Source organism: Conger conger, chromosome 12 (genome assembly GCF_963514075.1).
Source record: "Conger conger chromosome 12, fConCon1.1, whole genome shotgun sequence".
Taxonomy (NCBI): Eukaryota; Metazoa; Chordata; class Actinopteri; order Anguilliformes; family Congridae; genus Conger; species Conger conger.
The window spans coordinates 14712590-14726999 of NC_083771.1; the positions used below are offsets into that span (position 1 = coordinate 14712590).

The 14410-nt window shown below is 38.7% G+C and overlaps 18 non-coding genes across 18 annotated transcripts; all 18 read right to left on the reverse strand.

Moving 5' to 3' along the window:
- Nucleotides 1–1097: 1097 nt before the first annotated feature.
- Nucleotides 1098–1170, reverse strand: trnav-cac (transfer RNA valine (anticodon CAC)). Its single transcript has one exon. It is a non-coding gene; the product is annotated as a tRNA-Val (tRNA).
- A 453-nt stretch (nucleotides 1171–1623) lies between these two features.
- On the reverse strand, nucleotides 1624–1696 carry trnav-cac (transfer RNA valine (anticodon CAC)). The gene has a single exon. It is a non-coding gene; the product is annotated as a tRNA-Val (tRNA).
- A 451-nt stretch (nucleotides 1697–2147) lies between these two features.
- On the reverse strand, nucleotides 2148–2220 carry trnav-cac (transfer RNA valine (anticodon CAC)). Its single transcript has one exon. It is a non-coding gene; the product is annotated as a tRNA-Val (tRNA).
- A 453-nt stretch (nucleotides 2221–2673) lies between these two features.
- trnav-cac (transfer RNA valine (anticodon CAC)) lies at nucleotides 2674–2746 on the reverse strand. Its single transcript has one exon. It is a non-coding gene; the product is annotated as a tRNA-Val (tRNA).
- Nucleotides 2747–3725: 979 nt separating this feature from the next.
- Nucleotides 3726–3798, reverse strand: trnav-cac (transfer RNA valine (anticodon CAC)). The gene has a single exon. It is a non-coding gene; the product is annotated as a tRNA-Val (tRNA).
- A 451-nt stretch (nucleotides 3799–4249) lies between these two features.
- Nucleotides 4250–4322, reverse strand: trnav-cac (transfer RNA valine (anticodon CAC)). The gene has a single exon. It is a non-coding gene; the product is annotated as a tRNA-Val (tRNA).
- A 1505-nt stretch (nucleotides 4323–5827) lies between these two features.
- On the reverse strand, nucleotides 5828–5900 carry trnav-cac (transfer RNA valine (anticodon CAC)). The gene has a single exon. It is a non-coding gene; the product is annotated as a tRNA-Val (tRNA).
- Nucleotides 5901–6351: 451 nt separating this feature from the next.
- Nucleotides 6352–6424, reverse strand: trnav-cac (transfer RNA valine (anticodon CAC)). Its single transcript has one exon. It is a non-coding gene; the product is annotated as a tRNA-Val (tRNA).
- A 451-nt stretch (nucleotides 6425–6875) lies between these two features.
- trnav-cac (transfer RNA valine (anticodon CAC)) lies at nucleotides 6876–6948 on the reverse strand. The gene has a single exon. It is a non-coding gene; the product is annotated as a tRNA-Val (tRNA).
- A 975-nt stretch (nucleotides 6949–7923) lies between these two features.
- On the reverse strand, nucleotides 7924–7996 carry trnav-cac (transfer RNA valine (anticodon CAC)). The gene has a single exon. It is a non-coding gene; the product is annotated as a tRNA-Val (tRNA).
- A 451-nt stretch (nucleotides 7997–8447) lies between these two features.
- On the reverse strand, nucleotides 8448–8520 carry trnav-cac (transfer RNA valine (anticodon CAC)). Its single transcript has one exon. It is a non-coding gene; the product is annotated as a tRNA-Val (tRNA).
- A 451-nt stretch (nucleotides 8521–8971) lies between these two features.
- On the reverse strand, nucleotides 8972–9044 carry trnav-cac (transfer RNA valine (anticodon CAC)). The gene has a single exon. It is a non-coding gene; the product is annotated as a tRNA-Val (tRNA).
- A 1505-nt stretch (nucleotides 9045–10549) lies between these two features.
- Nucleotides 10550–10622, reverse strand: trnav-cac (transfer RNA valine (anticodon CAC)). The gene has a single exon. It is a non-coding gene; the product is annotated as a tRNA-Val (tRNA).
- A 451-nt stretch (nucleotides 10623–11073) lies between these two features.
- trnav-cac (transfer RNA valine (anticodon CAC)) lies at nucleotides 11074–11146 on the reverse strand. The gene has a single exon. It is a non-coding gene; the product is annotated as a tRNA-Val (tRNA).
- A 451-nt stretch (nucleotides 11147–11597) lies between these two features.
- On the reverse strand, nucleotides 11598–11670 carry trnav-cac (transfer RNA valine (anticodon CAC)). Its single transcript has one exon. It is a non-coding gene; the product is annotated as a tRNA-Val (tRNA).
- A 1505-nt stretch (nucleotides 11671–13175) lies between these two features.
- Nucleotides 13176–13248, reverse strand: trnav-cac (transfer RNA valine (anticodon CAC)). The gene has a single exon. It is a non-coding gene; the product is annotated as a tRNA-Val (tRNA).
- A 451-nt stretch (nucleotides 13249–13699) lies between these two features.
- Nucleotides 13700–13772, reverse strand: trnav-cac (transfer RNA valine (anticodon CAC)). Its single transcript has one exon. It is a non-coding gene; the product is annotated as a tRNA-Val (tRNA).
- Nucleotides 13773–14223: 451 nt separating this feature from the next.
- trnav-cac (transfer RNA valine (anticodon CAC)) lies at nucleotides 14224–14296 on the reverse strand. Its single transcript has one exon. It is a non-coding gene; the product is annotated as a tRNA-Val (tRNA).
- Between the last annotated feature and the right edge of the window lie 114 nt (nucleotides 14297–14410).

A 14410-nucleotide genomic window follows, 5' to 3' on the forward strand; every position in this document is an offset into this window, starting at 1 on the left:
GACATGCGACAAGTGCGTTATGTTTTTTGTTGCAATCCCAATAGCCCTGTTTCTGCCCAGTTTCAAACTGGGGACCTTTCGCGTGTGAGGCGAACGTAATAGCCACTACACCACAGAAACCCGACGGGCGATGACCACCATATTAATAACAGTTAATGCTAAGTTACAGAAACTGCAAATGTTTTTTATATTGGAGCATGAAATAAATAAATAAATGAATTAATGAATGAATTAATTAATCCATCGATTCTCTGTTGTTTCTGTGGTGTAGTGGTTATCACGTTTGCCTAACACGCAAAAGGTCCTCGGTTCAAAACCGAGCAGAAACAATGTTTTCACTGAAAGCACGCTTTCAATCACCAAAGAATAGTGAGTCTGGGTCACGTAAACTTTCCCAGAAACAAGGTATTTTTCTGGAATAAATTACTCACGCTAATTATCGGGAGATAGAGACTTTGAAGAAACAACCAACTTTTGAACTTTCTGATATCAGTGTTGAGTCACAAAGAGAAGATTTACACAATTTGACATGCGAGAAATGCGCTATGTTTTTTGTTGCAATCCCAAAAGCCCTGTTTCTGCCCAGTTTCAAACTGGGGACCTTTCGCGTGTGAGGCGAACGTGATGGCCACTACACCACAGAAACCCGACGGGAGATGACTGCCATATTAATAACAGTTAATGCTAAGTTACAGAAACTGCAAATGTTTTTTATATTGGAGCATGAAATAAATAAATAAATGAATTAATGAATGAATTCATTAATCCAGTGATTCTCTGTTGTTTCTGTGGTGGAGTGGTTATCACGTTTGCCTAACACGCAAAAGGTCCTCGGTTCAAAACCGAGCAGAAACAACGTTTTCACTGAAAGCACGCTTACAATCACCAAAGAACTGTGAGTCTGGGTCACGTAAACTTTCCCAGAAACATGGGATTTTTCTGGAATAAATTACTCACGCTAATTATCGGGAGATAGAGACTTTGAAGAAACAACCAACTTTTGAACTTTCTGATATCAGTGTTGAGTCACAAAGAGAAGATTTACACAATTTGACATGCGACAAATGCGTTGTTTTTTGTTGCAATCCCAAAAGCCCTGTTTCTGCCCAGTTTCGAACTGGGGACCTTTCGCGTGTGAGGCGAACGTGATAGCCACTACACCACAGAAACCGGAAGGGAGATGACTGCCATATTAATAACAGTTAATGCTAAGTTACAGAAACTGCAAATGTTTTTTATATTGGAGCATGAAATAAATAAATAAATGAATTAATGAATGAATTAATTAATCCATCGATTCTCTGTTGTTTCTGTGGTGTAGTGGTTATCACCTTTGCCTAACACGCAAAAGGTCCTCGGTTCAAAACCGAGCAGAAACAATGTTTTCACTGAAAGCACGCTTTCAATCACCAAAGAATAGTGAGTCTGGGTCACGTAAACTTTCCCAGAAACAAGGTATTTTTCTGGAATAAATTACTCACGCTAATTATCGGGAGATAGAGACTTTGAAGAAACAACCAACTTTTGAACTTTCTGATATCAGTGTTGAGTCACAAAGAGAAGATTTACACAATTTGACATGCGACAAATGCGTTATGTTTTTTGTTGCAATCCCAAAAGCCCTGTTTCTGCCCAGTTTCGAACTGGGGACCTTTCGCGTGTGAGGCGAACGTGATGGCCACTACACCACAGAAACCCGACGGGAGATGACTGCCATATTAATAACAGTTAATGCTAAGTTACAGAAACTGCAAATGTTTTTTATATTGGAGCATGAAATAAATAAATAAATGAATTAATGAATGAATTCATTAATCCAGTGATTCTCTGTTGTTTCTGTGGTGGAGTGGTTATCACGTTTGCCTAACACGCAAAAGGTCCTCGGTTCAAAACCGAGCAGAAACAACGTTTTCACTGAAAGCACGCTTACAATCACCAAAGAACTGTGAGTCTGGGTCACGTAAACTTTCCCAGAAACATGGGATTTTTCTGGAATAAATTACTCACGCTAATTATCGGGAGATAGAGACTTTGAAGAAACAACCAACTTTTGAACTTTCTGATATCAGTGTTGAGTCACAAAGAGAAGATTTACACAATTTGACATGCGACAAATGCGTTGTTTTTTGTTGCAATCCCAAAAGCCCTGTTTCTGCCCAGTTTCGAACTGGGGACCTTTCGCGTGTGAGGCGAACGTGATAGCCACTACACCACAGAAACCGGAAGGGAGGTGACTGCCATATTAATAACAGTTAATGCTAAGTTACAGAAACTGCAAATGTTTTTTATATTGGAGCATGAAATAAATAAATAAATGAATTAATGAATGAATTAATTAATCCATCGATTCTCTGTTGTTTCTGTGGTGTAGTGGTTATCACGTTTGCCTAACACGCAAAAGGTCCTCGGTTCAAAACCGAGCAGAAACAATGTTTTCACTGAAAGCACGCTTTCAATCACCAAAGAATAGTGAGTCTGGGTCACGTAAACTTTCCCAGAAACAAGGTATTTTTCTGGAATAAATTACTCACGCTAATTATCGGGAGATAGAGACTTTGAAGAAACAACCAACTTTTGAACTTTCTGATATCAGTGTTGAGTCACAAAGAGAAGATTTACACAATTTGACATGCGACAAATGCGTTATGTTTTTTGTTGCAATCCCAAAAGCCCTGTTTCTGCCCAGTTTCGAACTGGGGACCTTTCGCGTGTGAGGCGAACGTGATGGCCACTACACCACAGAAACCCGACGGGAGATGACTGCCATATTAATAACAGTTAATGCTAAGTTACAGAAACTGCAAATGTTTTTTATATTGGAGCATGAAATAAATAAATAAATGAATTAATGAATGAATTCATTAATCCAGTGATTCTCTGTTGTTTCTGTGGTGGAGTGGTTATCACGTTTGCCTAACACGCAAAAGGTCCTCGGTTCAAAACCGAGCAGAAACAACGTTTTCACTGAAAGCACGCTTACAATCACCAAAGAACTGTGAGTCTGGGTCACGTAAACTTTCCCAGAAACATGGGATTTTTCTGGAATAAATTACTCACGCTAATTATCGGGAGATAGAGACTTTGAAGAAACAACCAACTTTTGAACTTTCTGATATCAGTGTTGAGTCACAAAGAGAAGATTTACACAATTTGACATGCGACAAGTGCGTTATGTTTTTTGTTGCAATCCCAATAGCCCTGTTTCTGCCCAGTTTCAAACTGGGGACCTTTCGCGTGTGAGGCGAACGTAATAGCCACTACACCACAGAAACCCGACGGGCGATGACTACCATATTAATAACAGTTAATGCTAAGTTACAGAAACTGCAAATGTTTTTTATATTGGAGCATGAAATAAATAAATAAATGAATTAATGAATGAATTAATTAATCCATCGATTCTCTGTTGTTTCTGTGGTGTAGTGGTTATCACGTTTGCCTAACACGCAAAAGGTCCTCGGTTCAAAACTGAGCAGAAACAATGTTTTCACTGAAAGCACGCTTTCAATCACCAAAGAATAGTGAGTCTGGGTCACGTAAACTTTCCCAGAAACAAGGTATTTTTCTGGAATAAATTACTCACGCTAATTATCGGGAGATAGAGACTTTGAAGAAACAACCAACTTTTGAACTTTCTGATATCAGTGTTGAGTCACAAAGAGAAGATTTACACAATTTGACATGCGAGAAATGCGCTATGTTTTTTGTTGCAATCCCAAAAGCCCTGTTTCTGCCCAGTTTCGAACTGGGGACCTTTCGCGTGTGAGGCGAACGTGATGGCCACTACACCACAGAAACCCGACGGGAGATGACTGCCATATTAATAACAGTTAATGCTAAGTTACAGAAACTGCAAATGTTTTTTATATTAGAGCATGAAATAAATAAATAAATGAATTAATGAATGAATTCATTAATCCAGTGATTCTCTGTTGTTTCTGTGGTGGAGTGGTTATCACGTTTGCCTAACACGCAAAAGGTCCTCGGTTCAAAACCGAGCAGAAACAACGTTTTCACTGAAAGCACGCTTACAATCACCAAAGAACTGTGAGTCTGGGTCACGTAAACTTTCCCAGAAACATGGGATTTTTCTGGAATAAATTACTCACGCTAATTATCGGGAGATAGAGACTTTGAAGAAACAACCAACTTTTGAACTTTCTGATATCAGTGTTGAGTCACAAAGAGAAGATTTACACAATTTGACATGCGACAAATGCGTTGTTTTTTGTTGCAATCCCAAAAGCCCTGTTTCTGCCCAGTTTCGAACTGGGGACCTTTCGCGTGTGAGGCGAACGTGATAGCCACTACACCACAGAAACCGGAAGGGAGATGACTGCCATATTAATAACAGTTAATGCTAAGTTACAGAAACTGCAAATGTTTTTTATATTGGAGCATGAAATAAATAAATAAATGAATTAATGAATGAATTAATTAATCCATCGATTCTCTGTTGTTTCTGTGGTGTAGTGGTTATCACGTTTGCCTAACACGCAAAAGGTCCTTGGTTCAAAACCGAGCAGAAACAATGTTTTCACTGAAAGCACGCTTTCAATCACCAAAGAATAGTGAGTCTGGGTCACGTAAACTTTCCCAGAAACAAGGTATTTTTCTGGAATAAATTACTCACGCTAATTATCGGGAGATAGAGACTTTGAAGAAACAACCAACTTTTGAACTTTCTGATATCAGTGTTGAGTCACAAAGAGAAGATTTACACAATTTGACATGCGACAAATGCGTTATGTTTTTTGTTGCAATCCCAAAAGCCCTGTTTCTGCCCAGTTTCGAACTGCGGACCTTTCGCGTGTGAGGCGAACGTGATGGCCACTACACCACAGAAACCCGACGGGAGATGACTGCCATATTAATAACAGTTAATGCTAAGTTACAGAAACTGCAAATGTTTTTTATATTGGAGCATGAAATAAATAAATAAATGAATTAATGAATGAATTCATTAATCCAGTGATTCTCTGTTGTTTCTGTGGTGGAGTGGTTATCACGTTTGCCTAACACGCAAAAGGTCCTCGGTTCAAAACCGAGCAGAAACAACGTTTTCACTGAAAGCACGCTTACAATCACCAAAGAACTGTGAGTCTGGGTCACGTAAACTTTCCCAGAAACATGGGATTTTTCTGGAATAAATTACTCACGCTAATTATCGGGAGATAGAGACTTTGAAGAAACAACCAACTTTTGAACTTTCTGATATCAGTGTTGAGTCACAAAGAGAAGATTTACACAATTTGACATGCGACAAGTGCGTTATGTTTTTTGTTGCAATCCCAATAGCCCTGTTTCTGCCCAGTTTCAAACTGGGGACCTTTCGCGTGTGAGGCGAACGTAATAGCCACTACACCACAGAAACCCGACGGGCGATGACTACCATATTAATAACAGTTAATGCTAAGTTACAGAAACTGCAAATGTTTTTTATATTGGAGCATGAAATAAATAAATAAATGAATTAATGAATGAATTAATTAATCCATCGATTCTCTGTTGTTTCTGTGGTGTAGTGGTTATCACGTTTGCCTAACACGCAAAAGGTCCTTGGTTCAAAACCGAGCAGAAACAATGCTTTCACTGAAAGCACGCTTTCAATCACCAAAGAATAGTGAGTCTGGGTCACGTAAACTTTCCCAGAAACAAAGTATTTTTCTGGAATAAATTACTCACGCTAATTATCGGGAGATAGAGACTTTGAAGAAACAACCAACTTTTTAACTTTCTGATATCAGTGTTGAGTCACAAAGAGAAGATTTACACAATTTGACATGCGAGAAATGCGCTATGTTTTTTGTTGCAATCCCAAAAGCCCTGTTTCTGCCCAGTTTCGAACTGGGGACCTTTCGCGTGTGAGGCGAACGTGATGGCCACTACACCACAGAAACCCGACGGGAGATGACTGCCATATTAATAACAGTTAATGCTAAGTTACAGAAACTGCAAATGTTTTTTATATTGGAGCATGAAATAAATAAATAAATGAATTAATGAATGAATTCATTAATCCAGTGATTCTCTGTTGTTTCTGTGGTGGAGTGGTTATCACGTTTGCCTAACACGCAAAAGGTCCTCGGTTCAAAACCGAGCAGAAACAACGTTTTCACTGAAAGCACGCTTACAATTACCAAAGAACTGTGAGTCTGGGTCACGTAAACTTTCCCAGAAACATGGGATTTTTCTGGAATAAATTACTCACGCTAATTATCGGGAGATAGAGACTTTGAAGAAACAACCAACTTTTGAACTTTCTGATATCAGTGTTGAGTCACAAAGAGAAGATTTACACAATTTGACATGCGACAAATGCGTTGTTTTTTGTTGCAATCCCAAAAGCCCTGTTTCTGCCCAGTTTCGAACTGGGGACCTTTCGCGTGTGAGGCGAACGTGATAGCCACTACACCACAGAAACCCGAAGGGAGATGACTGCCATATTAATAACAGTTAATGCTAAGTTACAGAAACTGCAAATGTTTTTTATATTGGAGCATGAAATAAATAAATAAATGAATTAATGAATGAATTAATTAATCCATCGATTCTCTGTTGTTTCTGTGGTGTAGTGGTTATCACGTTTGCCTAACACGCAAAAGGTCCTCGGTTCAAAACCGAGCAGAAACAATGTTTTCACTGAAAGCACGCTTTCAATCACCAAAGAATAGTGAGTCTGGGTCACGTAAACTTTCCCAGAAACAAGGTATTTTTCTGGAATAAATTACTCACTCTAATTATCGGGAGATAGAGACTTTGAAGAAACAACCAACTTTTGAACTTTCTGATATCAGTGTTGAGTCACAAAGAGAAGATTTACACAATTTGACATGCGACAAATGCGTTGTTTTTTGTTGCAATCCCAAAAGCCCTGTTTCTGCCCAGTTTCGAACTGGGGACCTTTCGCGTGTGAGGCGAACGTGATAGCCACTACACCACAGAAACCCGAAGGGAGATGACTGCCATATTAATAACAGTTAATGCTAAGTTACAGAAACTGCAAATGTTTTTTATATTGGAGCATGAAATAAATAAATAAATGAATTAATGAATGAATTAATTAATCCATCGATTCTCTGTTGTTTCTGTGGTGTAGTGGTTATCACGTTTGCCTAACATGCAAAAGGTCCTCGGTTCAAAACCGAGCAGAAACAATGTTTTCACTGAAAGCACGCTTTCAATCACCAAAGAATAGTGAGTCTGGGTCACGTAAACTTTCCCAGAAACAAGGTATTTTTCTGGAATAAATTACTCACTCTAATTATCGGGAGATAGAGACTTTGAAGAAACAACCAACTTTTGAACTTTCTGATATCAGTGTTGAGTCACAAAGAGAAGATTTACACAATTTGACATGCGACAAATGCGTTGTTTTTTGTTGCAATCCCAAAAGCCCTGTTTCTGCCCAGTTTCGAACTGGGGACCTTTCGCGTGTGAGGCGAACGTGATAGCCACTACACCTCAGAAACCCGAAGGGAGATGACTGCCATATTAATAACAGTTAATGCTAAGTTACAGAAACTGCAAATGTTTTTTATATTGGAGCATGAAATAAATAAATAAATGAATTAATGAATGAATTAATTAATCCATCGATTCTCTGTTGTTTCTGTGGTGTAGTGGTTATCACGTTTGCCTAACACGCAAAAGGTCCTCGGTTCAAAACCGAGCAGAAACAATGTTTTCACTGAAAGCACGCTTTCAATCACCAAAGAATAGTGAGTCTGGGTCACGTAAACTTTCCCAGAAACAAGGTATTTTTCTGGAATAAATTACTCACTCTAATTATCGGGAGATAGAGACTTTGAAGAAACAACCAACTTTTGAACTTTCTGATATCAGTGTTGAGTCACAAAGAGAAGATTTACACAATTTGACATGCGACAAATGCGTTGTTTTTTGTTGCAATCCCAAAAGCCCTGTTTCTGCCCAGTTTCGAACTGGGGACCTTTCGCGTGTGAGGCGAACGTGATAGCCACTACACCACAGAAACCCGAAGGGAGATGACTCCCATATTAATAACAGTTAATGCTAAGTTACAGAAACTGCAAATGTTTTTTATATTGGAGCATGAAATAAATAAATAAATGAATTAATGAATGAATTCATTAATCCATCGATTCTCTGTTGTTTCTGTGGTGTAGTGGTTATCACGTTTGCCTAACACGCAAAAGGTCCTCGGTTCAAAACCAAGCAGAAACAATGTTTTCACTGAAAGCACGCTTTCAATCACCAAAGAATAGTGAGTCTGGGTCACGTAAACTTTCCCAGAAACAAGGTATTTTTCTGGAATAAATTACTCACTCTAATTATCGGGAGATAGAGACTTTGAAGAAACAACCAACTTTTGAACTTTCTGATATCAGTGTTGAGTCACAAAGAGAAGATTTACACAATTTGACATGCGACAAATGCGTTGTTTTTTGTTGCAATCCCAAAAGCCCTGTTTCTGCCCAGTTTCGAACTGGGGACCTTTCGCGTGTGAGGCGAACGTGATAGCCACTACACCACAGAAACCCGAAGGGAGATGACTGCCATATTAATAACAGTTAATGCTAAGTTACAGAAACTGCAAATGTTTTTTATATTGGAGCATGAAATAAATAAATAAATGAATTAATGAATGAATTAATTAATCCATCGATTCTCTGTTGTTTCTGTGGTGTAGTGGTTATCACGTTTGCCTAACACGCAAAAGGTCCTCGGTTCAAAACCGAGCAGAAACAATGTTTTCACTGAAAGCACGCTTTCAATCACCAAAGAATAGTGAGTCTGGGTCACGTAAACTTTCCCAGAAACAAGGTATTTTTCTGGAATAAATTACTCACTCTAATTATCGGGAGATAGAGACTTTGAAGAAACAACCAACTTTTGAACTTTCTGATATCAGTGTTGAGTCACAAAGAGAAGATTTACACAATTTGACATGCGACAAATGCGTTGTTTTTTGTTGCAATCCCAAAAGCCCTGTTTCTGCCCAGTTTCGAACTGGGGACCTTTCGCGTGTGAGGCGAACGTGATAGCCACTACACCACAGAAACCCGAAGGGAGATGACTGCCATATTAATAACAGTTAATGCTAAGTTACAGAAACTGCAAATGTTTTTTATATTGGAGCATGAAATAAATAAATAAATGAATTAATGAATGAATTAATTAATCCATCGATTCTCTGTTGTTTCTGTGGTGTAGTGGTTATCACGTTTGCCTAACACGCAAAAGGTCCTCGGTTCAAAACCGAGCAGAAACAATGTTTTCACTGAAAGCACGCTTTCAATCACCAAAGAATAGTGAGTCTGGGTCACGTAAACTTTCCCAGAAACAAGGTATTTTTCTGGAATAAATTACTCACTCTAATTATCGGGAGATAGAGACTTTGAAGAAACAACCAACTTTTGAACTTTCTGATATCAGTGTTGAGTCACAAAGAGAAGATTTACACAATTTGACATGCGACAAATGCGTTATGTTTTTTGTTGCAATCCCAAAAGCCCTGTTTCTGCCCAGTTTCGAACTGCGGACCTTTCGCGTGTGAGGCGAACGTGATGGCCACTACACCACAGAAACCCGACGGGAGATGACTGCCATATTAATAACAGTTAATGCTAAGTTACAGAAACTGCAAATGTTTTTTATATTGGAGCATGAAATAAATAAATAAATGAATTAATGAATGAATTCATTAATCCAGTGATTCTCTGTTGTTTCTGTGGTGGAGTGGTTATCACGTTTGCCTAACACGCAAAAGGTCCTCGGTTCAAAACCGAGCAGAAACAACGTTTTCACTGAAAGCACGCTTACAATCACCAAAGAACTGTGAGTCTGGGTCACGTAAACTTTCCCAGAAACATGGGATTTTTCTGGAATAAATTACTCACGCTAATTATCGGGAGATAGAGACTTTGAAGAAACAACCAACTTTTGAACTTTCTGATATCAGTGTTGAGTCACAAAGAGAAGATTTACACAATTTGACATGCGACAAGTGCGTTATGTTTTTTGTTGCAATCCCAATAGCCCTGTTTCTGCCCAGTTTCAAACTGGGGACCTTTCGCGTGTGAGGCGAACGTAATAGCCACTACACCACAGAAACCCGACGGGCGATGACTACCATATTAATAACAGTTAATGCTAAGTTACAGAAACTGCAAATGTTTTTTATATTGGAGCATGAAATAAATAAATAAATGAATTAATGAATGAATTAATTAATCCATCGATTCTCTGTTGTTTCTGTGGTGTAGTGGTTATCACGTTTGCCTAACACGCAAAAGGTCCTTGGTTCAAAACCGAGCAGAAACAATGCTTTCACTGAAAGCACGCTTTCAATCACCAAAGAATAGTGAGTCTGGGTCACGTAAACTTTCCCAGAAACAAAGTATTTTTCTGGAATAAATTACTCACGCTAATTATCGGGAGATAGAGACTTTGAAGAAACAACCAACTTTTTAACTTTCTGATATCAGTGTTGAGTCACAAAGAGAAGATTTACACAATTTGACAGGCGAGAAATGCGCTATGTTTTTTGTTGCAATCCCAAAAGCCCTGTTTCTGCCCAGTTTCGAACTGGGGACCTTTCGCGTGTGAGGCGAACGTGATGGCCACTACACCACAGAAACCCGACGGGAGATGACTGCCATATTAATAACAGTTAATGCTAAGTTACAGAAACTGCAAATGTTTTTTATATTGGAGCATGAAATAAATAAATAAATGAATTAATGAATGAATTCATTAATCCAGTGATTCTCTGTTGTTTCTGTGGTGGAGTGGTTATCACGTTTGCCTAACACGCAAAAGGTCCTCGGTTCAAAACCGAGCAGAAACAACGTTTTCACTGAAAGCACGCTTACAATTACCAAAGAACTGTGAGTCTGGGTCACGTAAACTTTCCCAGAAACATGGGATTTTTCTGGAATAAATTACTCACGCTAATTATCGGGAGATAGAGACTTTGAAGAAACAACCAACTTTTGAACTTTCTGATATCAGTGTTGAGTCACAAAGAGAAGATTTACACAATTTGACATGCGACAAATGCGTTGTTTTTTGTTGCAATCCCAAAAGCCCTGTTTCTGCCCAGTTTCGAACTGGGGACCTTTCGCGTGTGAGGCGAACGTGATAGCCACTACACCACAGAAACCCGAAGGGAGATGACTGCCATATTAATAACAGTTAATGCTAAGTTACAGAAACTGCAAATGTTTTTTATATTGGAGCATGAAATAAATAAATAAATGAATTAATGAATGAATTAATTAATCCATCGATTCTCTGTTGTTTCTGTGGTGTAGTGGTTATCACGTTTGCCTAACACGCAAAAGGTCCTCGGTTCAAAACCGAGCAGAAACAATGTTTTCACTGAAAGCACGCTTTCAATCACCAAAGAATAGTGAGTCTGGGTCACGTAAACTTTCCCAGAAACAAGGTATTTTTCTGGAATAAATTACTCACTCTAATTATCGGGAGATAGAGACTTTGAAGAAACAACCAACTTTTGAACTTTCTGATATCAGTGTTGAGTCACAAAGAGAAGATTTACACAATTTGACATGCGACAAATGCGTTGTTTTTTGTTGCAATCCCAAAAGCCCTGTTTCTGCCCAGTTTCGAACTGGGGACCTTTCGCGTGTGAGGCGAACGTGATAGCCACTACACCACAGAAACCCGAAGGGAGATGACTGCCATATTAATAACAGTTAATGCTAAGTTACAGAAACTGCAAATGTTTTTTATATTGGAGCATGAAATAAATAAATAAATGAATTAATGAATGAATTAATTAATCCATCGATTCTCTGTTGTTTCTGTGGTGTAGTGGTTATCACGTTTGCCTAACACGCAAAAGGTCCTCGGTTCAAAACCGAGCAGAAACAATGTTTTCACTGAAAGCACGCTTTCAATCACCAAAGAATAGTGAGTCTGGGTCACGTAAACTTTCCCAGAAACAAGGTATTTTTCTGGAATAAATTACTCACTCTAATTATCGGGAGATAGAGACTTTGAAGAAACAACCAACTTTTGAACTTTCTGATATCAGTGTTGAGTCACAAAGAGAAGATTTACACAATTTGACATGCGACAAATGCGTTATGTTTTTTGTTGCAATCCCAAAAGCCCTGTTTCTGCCCAGTTTCGAACTGCGGACCTTTCGCGTGTGAGGCGAACGTGATGGCCACTACACCACAGAAACCCGACGGGAGATGACTGCCATATTAATAACAGTTAATGCTAAGTTACAGAAACTGCAAATGTTTTTTATATTGGAGCATGAAATAAATAAATAAATGAATTAATGAATGAATTCATTAATCCAGTGATTCTCTGTTGTTTCTGTGGTGGAGTGGTTATCACGTTTGCCTAACACGCAAAAGGTCCTCGGTTCAAAACCGAGCAGAAACAACGTTTTCACTGAAAGCACGCTTACAATCACCAAAGAACTGTGAGTCTGGGTCACGTAAACTTTCCCAGAAACATGGGATTTTTCTGGAATAAATTACTCACGCTAATTATCGGGAGATAGAGACTTTGAAGAAACAACCAACTTTTGAACTTTCTGATATCAGTGTTGAGTCACAAAGAGAAGATTTACACAATTTGACATGCGACAAGTGCGTTATGTTTTTTGTTGCAATCCCAATAGCCCTGTTTCTGCCCAGTTTCAAACTGGGGACCTTTCGCGTGTGAGGCGAACGTAATAGCCACTACACCACAGAAACCCGACGGGCGATGACTACCATATTAATAACAGTTAATGCTAAGTTACAGAAACTGCAAATGTTTTTTATATTGGAGCATGAAATAAATAAATAAATGAATTAATGAATGAATTAATTAATCCATCGATTCTCTGTTGTTTCTGTGGTGTAGTGGTTATCACGTTTGCCTAACACGCAAAAGGTCCTTGGTTCAAAACCGAGCAGAAACAATGCTTTCACTGAAAGCACGCTTTCAATCACCAAAGAATAGTGAGTCTGGGTCACGTAAACTTTCCCAGAAACAAAGTATTTTTCTGGAATAAATTACTCACGCTAATTATCGGGAGATAGAGACTTTGAAGAAACAACCAACTTTTTAACTTTCTGATATCAGTGTTGAGTCACAAAGAGAAGATTTACACAATTTGACATGCGAGAAATGCGCTATGTTTTTTGTTGCAATCCCAAAAGCCCTGTTTCTGCCCAGTTTCGAACTGGGGACCTTTCGCGTGTGAGGCGAACGTGATGGCCACTACACCACAGAAACCCGACGGGAGATGACTGCCATATTAATAACAGTTAATGCTAAGTTACAGAAACTGCAAATGTTTTTTATATTGGAGCATGAAATAAATAAATAAATGAATTAATGAATGAATTCATTAATCCAGTGATTCTCTGTTGTTTCTGTGGTGGAGTGGTTATCACGTTTGCCTAACACGCAAAAGGTCCTCGGTTCAAAACCGAGCAGAAACAACGTTTTCACTGAAAGCACGCTTACAATTACCAAAGAACTGTGAGTCTGGGTCACGTAAACTTTCCCAGAAACATGGGATTTTTCTGGAATAAATTACTCACGCTAATTATCGGGAGATAGAGACTTTGAAGAAACAACCAACTTTTGAACTTTCTGATATCAGTGTTGAGTCACAAAGAGAAGATTTACACAATTTGACATGCGACAAATGCGTTGTTTTTTGTTGCAATCCCAAAAGCCCTGTTTCTGCCCAGTTTCGAACTGGGGACCTTTCGCGTGTGAGGCGAACGTGATAGCCACTACACCACAGAAACCCGAAGGGAGATGACTGCCATATTAATAACAGTTAATGCTAAGTTACAGAAACTGCAAATGTTTTTTATATTGGAGCATGAAATAAATAAATAAATGAATTAATGAATGAATTAATTAATCCATCGATTCTCTGTTGTTTCTGTGGTGTAGTGGTTATCACGTTTGCCTAACACGCAAAAGGTCCTCGGTTCAAAACCGAGCAGAAACAATGTTTTCACTGAAAGCACGCTTTCAATCACCAAAGAATAGTGAGTCTGGGTCACGTAAACTTTCCCAGAAACAAGGTATTTTTCTGGAATAAATTACTCACTCTAATTATCGGGAGATAGAGACTTTGAAGAAACAACCAACTTTTGAACTTTCTGATATCAGTGTTGAGTCACAAAGAGAAGATTTACACAATTTGACATGCGACAAATGCGTTGTTTTTTGTTGCAATCCCAAAAGCCCTGTTTCTGCCCAGTTTCGAACTGGGGACCTTTCGCGTGTGAGGCGAACGTGATAGCCACTACACCACAGAAACCCGAAGGGAGATGACTGCCATATTAATAACAGTTAATGCTAAGTTACAGAAACTGCAAATGTTTTTTATATTGGAGCATGAAATAAATAAATAAATGAATTAATGAATTAATTA